This window comes from Schistocerca americana, chromosome 1 (assembly GCF_021461395.2).
Source record: "Schistocerca americana isolate TAMUIC-IGC-003095 chromosome 1, iqSchAmer2.1, whole genome shotgun sequence".
Classification (NCBI taxonomy): domain Eukaryota; kingdom Metazoa; phylum Arthropoda; class Insecta; order Orthoptera; family Acrididae; genus Schistocerca; species Schistocerca americana.
The window spans coordinates 439,304,405-439,311,719 of record NC_060119.1 but is presented as its reverse complement, the minus strand read 5'-3'; the positions used below and the strand labels follow the sequence as shown (position 1 = coordinate 439,311,719).

Genomic DNA, 7,315 nt, shown 5'->3' with positions numbered 1-7,315 from the left:
GTAGGGAGTTTCCAGCCCTGCACAAGGCGGCTCCTAGAATCCATCTGTCAACTGGTCTTCCCAGTCATCCGGTTTTTAGCACTGTCTTTTACTCAGTATTATCTAAGCGCATGTGCTTTTACACTGTCGGTTACTGGTCTCACAAGTTTTTATATGTTTTTGTCAAATTTAGCATATTTTCATAAATTTAGGTGATAACCAGCTGGAATGGACGCCACAGGTGGTGGATGAACATTACCTACTCTTTCACGTTGCTCTTGTCTGACTACATAGAATCGCGGTGCAACTGAGATAATAATAAATAACTGTTGAGAGACGTAGTTATTACAGCATACTCTGTTAAGTAGCGTAGAAAAATCAGTTATTTTATGATGTGTAACTTGGGATCACTGGGTCTAAAAATTATCGAAGAGTCTCAAACTTAATAATAACAAAAAGTTATCAATTTTGGTCATTACTTTTTCGGTCAAGTTCGTTACTTGCAAAACCCACGTAAATATTTCTGTCACTGTTGCCTTTCGGTAGGGTACTCATTTTCAAGACCGTATGGAACGAGCATTGGCCTCAGATACGTCACAGTTCACGTGAGGCTTCCACCAATAAATAGTCTGCTGAAGGTGACACGCTTGTTTAATGGTTAATGACCTTCGGCGTCTTATGACGCAGCGTTAGGTGAAAACTCATCCGATGAGCGGCTGAATGTCACTACGTGACAATCCAGTCGAAAAAGGTTCATTCGCAGAATTGTATATGAATGAATTTTAACCATCGTAAGCTTTGCTATTAAGAATAACGTGATATGTTGCGAATGTGAGGCATTTAGCGAAAATGTGGAATTATGAAATAGCGTAAGAGAACAAAAAATATCATAGAGTATTGGCCTCAGAACAATTAATGAATGAGTGCGAAATGTATGCTAAGGGCTGTGGCACATCATTCAGCACTCCCTGCGGTGCTAGGCCGTACTGTTAAGCTCCTTTACACCGGAGCGAACAAAGCGAACGTGCTTTCGGAAATAATGCGCAGGGGGTTCGCTCAAGCGCGTCATCATTACTTGTACCTATGAATAAGCATTTACAGTAGAGCGAACGGAAGAGAAGGCGTAAGATGTGTTTTGGTTTTTGGCGTTAAGATTTGTCACGATAAAGTTTCTTAACCTATATTCAGTACAGCAGTACACACAGAAAAATTCTTGCGCCGGCGTGAAAGAAACAGTGATTTTCAGCTGCAACATTCAAACTGATTCAAATAGCTCTGAGCACTATGGGACTTAACATCTGAGGTCATCAGTCCCCTAGACTTAGAACTACTTAAACCTAACTAAGGACAGCACACACATCATGCCCGAGGCAGGATTCGAACCTGCGACCGTAGCAGCAGCGCGGTTCCGGACTGAAGCGCCTAGAACCGCTCAGCCACAACGGCAGGCCTGCAACATTCGCTTGCTCTGTTCCAAACCTTCACATGCTTGTTCCTGGTCTACTTTCGCCTTCTAATAACGGCAGCTAGGCCGCAAATTTCGAAGCAAGACATAAATTATCGACGATTGATATCAGCAAGAAAGAGACCAGCAATAACATTTCGATTCTTAGCAACAAATGACAGTTACGCTAAACTCATATATTTCGTGTATTTGCCGCATCTGTTTCCCAAACAATTCATGAAGCATGTTTGTAGTGCCATATGTGAAACATTCACTGATCTTTTAAAGGAAAATACGTGGGAGATGCATCCACTAAAAATAAGTAATGTAACGTAAAGTAAAAATCTGAGAGAAAATAATTTTCACTTATTCTTTTCCTGTATTTAAATTTCGTGAAACAGTAGCTAACTGCGACGTTAAGATATACCATGACTGTAAGCCAAGAGAATTAACAGGTCTTTCGTATTTTTTTTTTACTTTCATGTACATCATTTCTTTATTTTGATGACATTTATTTCTCTTGCAGCAATTACATGAAACAAATGAAGAAATAAACGAAGAAAACAGGACATAGTAGATACCAGAAAATTTGTGCACCACATTATCTGTCACTTACGCAATATCTGTAGATGTGGAGGGGGAAGGAGAGAATATCATACTACTTGGAAATATATTTATCGACAGCACCCATTCCCGAACTTGACGCTGTTTAGCTCTTTCGTGCTCAAAAGAATATAGAACTGAGTTCATTTAGGATTCCATCAGCACCTGTAGGATCTGCGCTCTACTGTCAACGGAAGTACTCTTAAGTCCAACCACTTCATCACCACAAAAGACACTTAACAATAAACAACACCAACAACAGTTCGCGATCGAAAAACAGCACACCGCAGAAAAGCGAGTGCAGTGTGTCCGCTGAAGCGGAGGGGACGTGAACTTCCTTTGATGCTTTGCTCTAAAACAGACACCAAACGGATCACAAGCGAATCCCTGAGAATGCGATCCGCGTACGATCGAATGGCAATATATCCAAGCTTTTACACCAGAGAGAGTTCTCATTCGCTTATGTTCGCTTCGGTGTGAAGGGGGCTTTAGCTGCCATATTTCGTGCGGTCGTTCTGCAGTTTTTCTGAAAACAAGAGAGTTGATGTGTGGTCTTGTAAGCTAAACAACTGCTGAACTTCTTTTCCGAATCGTGCCGCACGTATCTCTAAAGAGACTCAAAACTGTAGTGCATTTTGTGGACATTGATGTATTTGTTGGCTTGTGTAATAAAGCATGTTTCAGGCAACTTCTGCTTGCCATGTATCTTAAGCCATATGGTATCTGAGAATTCCTTGACAATGGAGAATCCTGAGAAAGCTTGCGTCACACTTCGTGCCATGCTTCAGGAGCATAAAATCGTAAGTTTTAGTTATGACAAAGAAAGTAGTTGCTGGATGGAAGATATGGTGAAGTTTCTATGCGTCTTTTAATATATGTGATTCAGTTTCTGACAGTCGCAACAGACATTACCCGAAATAACTGCTTTTTGCTCTTTGGAAATTTTGACTGTTGTATACTTTCATATTAGAAAATATAAATAATAGACAGTTTTTATGTGAGCAGATAGTTACTTGTTTTCGATTACTACTTCAAAATATAATAAAAGACCTTTGCACACAAAGTAAAAACTGCATATTGGGCTGTGAAACACCCTTGGTATCAACTTCATAAGTACATGAGTATTCGTTTTGAGAAGACTGGATCTATATAATAAGCAGAAGATGAACTAATTCAAGAGAATGCTAGCTTAGCTAGGCAGTGCCTTAAATGCTATTTTCATAACCTTAGATCACCCAAAAAATTAGATGTATATTCGACTGCAGGAGTGGGTTGCGTCGTAATGTACCTGATCCGCGAGTCGGAATTTCCCTAGTTGATCCACTTAATACACATGTCTTTTGACTTTTTTTTCAAATTCAACACAAATTGTTACGCTATGCTACATAAACATTTTATGAAGCCAAAATTTCTAAACCTATTTTCTCTTAACTGTCTTCTCCGATACTAGTGGGTTCCACATATCTCTAGTTTATTTTCTAATGCTGTGCTTGATGTATCTTATGTATCGTACAAGATGTATTAAACCACACGAAGCCTGATCCTAAATGATATTTTCCATAATAAGTCTTCTTGTTCTGAACGTCACTCAATCAGTCTTCTGGGACTGGAGTATTGCTGGGGATAAAGAGAAATATCAATTAAACTGGTTATATTTCATGTCAATAAATTGGGGAATATGAAGGTGTTTTTATGTATTCGATACGTCAAAGTGCGCTGTTTAAAAACCTAGTGTCAAGTTAGCTGGTATACCAGTTACATATAAGATTTTTCTTTTTCAGTAATACCTCCGAGGAAGATTATCTCTGACATTTTCTCGCAAAAGGCGAGGACAAGTTTTCCCTGATGAGACAAAATGTGTGCAGAAGTGACGGCTTTCAGTTTTATAACTTCGATACGGTTTTAAATGTAGAAATCAGGGCAATAATTTGGCAGGAATTTGAAAACTTCTCGAATTGAATTCCGCGCTGAATTATTCAGCAGAGCGCACTGGCAGTCTGCGCTGGATTCGCGCCAACGTTTTATTGCGCACTTCAGCTTTTTTGCTCAGTCGCGCTGTAGCGGCTTATTGACCAGCATATGCGTCTGGAGGTGGAGCGGTGGGACTTCTGCCAGCTCCAGCAACCCCGGCCTCGCGTCCCTCACCAGGCACCCGAGCTCGCCAAAGATTTCACCGTTGAAGTGTAGGCTTGACACCCGTGGGTAACGCAAGCGACTAGTGTCATAATGGATATAAGGATATAATATTGTCGCGACATAATATTGATGCCCATCTACCAGAACACTGTGGTCGATTGTGGCATTTTCATTACGTGAACTTGACCCATAACTTCATTTTTAACAGTGTCAGTATGCAACCGTAAAGTAGCTGATAAATATTTGATACAGGAAAGGAAAACATAGGTGTGAAGTAGATAAATGCGAAGAAGCGGTGGGTGAGAGAAGGCATGCTTCAGATGATCGATGAAAGAAGGAAGTACAGAAATGTTTAAGAAATTTCAGGAATATAGAAATACAAGTCACTTAGGAATGAAATAAACAGAAGGTGTGTGGAAGTGCTAAGGCTAAATGGCTGCATGAAAAATGTGAGGAAATTGGGAAAGAAATGACTGTCGGAAGGAAAAATCAAAATAAACTTCAGTGAAATTAAAAACAAGGATGGTAACATTAAGAGTGCAATGGGGATTCCAGTGTTAAATGTATAGAAGAGATCGGGTAGGTGGAAAGAGTACACTGAAGGCCTCTATGAGAGGGGAGACTTGTCTTATGACGTGACAGAAGACGAAACAGGACTCCATATAGAAAAGATAGGGAATCCAATATTATAATCAGAATTCAAAAGAGCTTTGGAAGACTTAAGAATGAATGAGGCAAAGGCAACAGACAACAATCCATCAGAATTTCTGAAATCAGTGCGGGAAGTGGCAGCAAAATGACTAATCATATTGATGTGTAGAAGGTATGAGTCTGGCGATATACCGTCAGAATTTCGGGGAAACATATGCAAAAGTCGTCAAGTCTGATAATTATCACACAATCAGCTTAAAAACTCATGCTTACACGTTGCTGACAAGAATAATATACAAAGGAATGGAAAACAAAATTGACGATGTGATTAGATGATCATGAGGCTGCCATTAGGAACGGGAAAGGCACCAGAGAGGCAGTTCTGATGATGAAATTGGTAACGGAAGCAAGAATTAAGAAAAATCAAGACATGTCATAGGTTCTGTCAACGTGGAAAAAAGCGTTCTACAACGTCAAATGGCGCAAGACGTTCCACATTATGATAAAAATAGGGGTAATCTGTAGGGAAAGACGGGTAATAAACAATATGTACGTTAGCCAAGAGGAAGCAATAAGAGTTGAAGACCAAGAATGATGTACTCGGATCAAAAAGGATGTAAGACAGTGAAACAGTTTTCATCCGTAGTGATCAATCTATACGTCGAAGAACCAATGACGGCAATAAAAGAAAGGTTCAAGAATGGAATTAAATTTCAAGGTAAAAAGTATCAGTAATAAGATTCGCTGATGACTTTGCTATTCTCAGTGAAAGCGAAAAGAATTACAGCATCTGCGGAATAAAATGAAGGGTCTAATGAGTACATAATATGGACTGAGAGTAAATTGAAGATGGACGAAAGTATCACAAATTAGATTAGCGAGAAACTTAACATCAGGATTAGTGAATGAAGTTAGGGGATTCTACTACCTAGGCAGCAAAATAACACGTGATGTACGGGCCAAGGAGGACATAAAAAGCATACTATCGCTGGTGAAAAGGGCATTCCTGGCCAAGAGAAACTACTAGTACCAAACACAGGCCTCAATTTGAGAAAGAAACTTCTGAGAATATAAATTTGGAGCACAGCACTGTATGTGAGAAAACCGGAACAGAAGAGAATCGAAGCATTTGAGATGTGCTGCTACGAAAGAAAGTTGACAATTCAGTGGACTGTTAAGGTAAGGAATGAGGAGGTTGTCCACATTATCGACGGGGAAAGGAATGTATGGAAAAAAAACTGACAAGAAAAAGAGACAGGATCGTAGGGCATCTGTTAAGTTATCATGGAATAGCTTCCATGGTACTAGAGGGATATGCAGAGGGTAAAAACTACAGAGAAAAACAGAGAAGAGGTTGGCACAGGAGAGGAATTCGTGGCGGTCCCCATCAAACCACTCAGAAGACTGATGATTAAAAAATGATATAGTAAACATCAATCGCACTAGGTTAAACATTGTAATCGAATAATTTTTTTGATAGCCTGCCTGTAAAAACGTGGTTCAGCGCGTTTCAGACAAAACTTGGAATACGTTTGCTTATCAGGTGACTTATCATGTGATTAAAACTGGTACCAGTGACGACAAATGAACGCTATGACTGGAATTTTTCGTTCTGATTTTTCATTTTCTGGAGTACTGCCACCTGCCATGGACTCGAACGGTGAACAGCTTGACTCCTGATCTTTGCTGATTTTCGACGTCTCGAACAGCTCTATATTTCCAGAATGAGATTTTCACTCTGCAGCGAAGTGTGCGCTGGAAGGTGGGAGACGAGATGCTGGCAGAAGTAAAGCTGTGAGGACGGGGCGTGAGTCGTGGTTGGGTAGCTTAGTTGGTAGAGCACTTGCCCGCGAAAGGCAAAGGTCCCGAGTTCGAGTCTCGGTCCGACACACAGTTTTAATCTGCCAGGAAGTTTCAGCTCTATGTTTGTAATCGGTGCTTGCTACACTTTCTCTTTGACATGTGAGCCTAATCTGTGGCTAGCGCAGCTGTGAAATCTATGTCACCTATGGCGCAATTGCACTGCATTTTCCGGACTAACTTTCAGTAACGTCGTTTTCGTAGTTCGAAGATTAAACAGGCACGCTTTCACAATTACAAGTCAGTCTCCGACTCGACCTGACAATGGCTGGAAGCTGAAATGGGGAAACACGAAGTAATAATGTTCAGGATGCACGCACAGAGCATGATACAATCATTCAAAAAATATTCGACAATGTGATTACAGAGCCTAAGGGTTGTTACCGTGACTGACTTTCCTGCTACGAGTCACATTATTTATGTATTTTTAATTTCATACATTTCTACTCATTCAGATCAATTTTTGCTCATTATCATTTTATTGCATGATTATATAAGTTGTTTATGCACCCATAGATTTTTTACAAAATGATATCAGACACGTTATCTAAAGTGAAAAAGGCAGCTGTAATCACGACCTTGATGGTACTTCCACCATTATGTTGAATTTTTCGAATTGTCACCTTGGCCTGTCTGCAACAG

At 40.1% G+C, this 7,315-nt stretch overlaps 1 non-coding gene across 1 annotated transcript; it reads left to right on the top strand.

Annotated features, from left to right (window-relative positions):
* The first annotated feature begins 6,629 nt into the window (after positions 1–6,629).
* On the top strand, positions 6,630–6,704 carry Trnas-cga. Its single transcript has one exon. It is a non-coding gene; the product is annotated as a tRNA-Ser (tRNA).
* Positions 6,705–7,315: the final 611 nt, after the last annotated feature.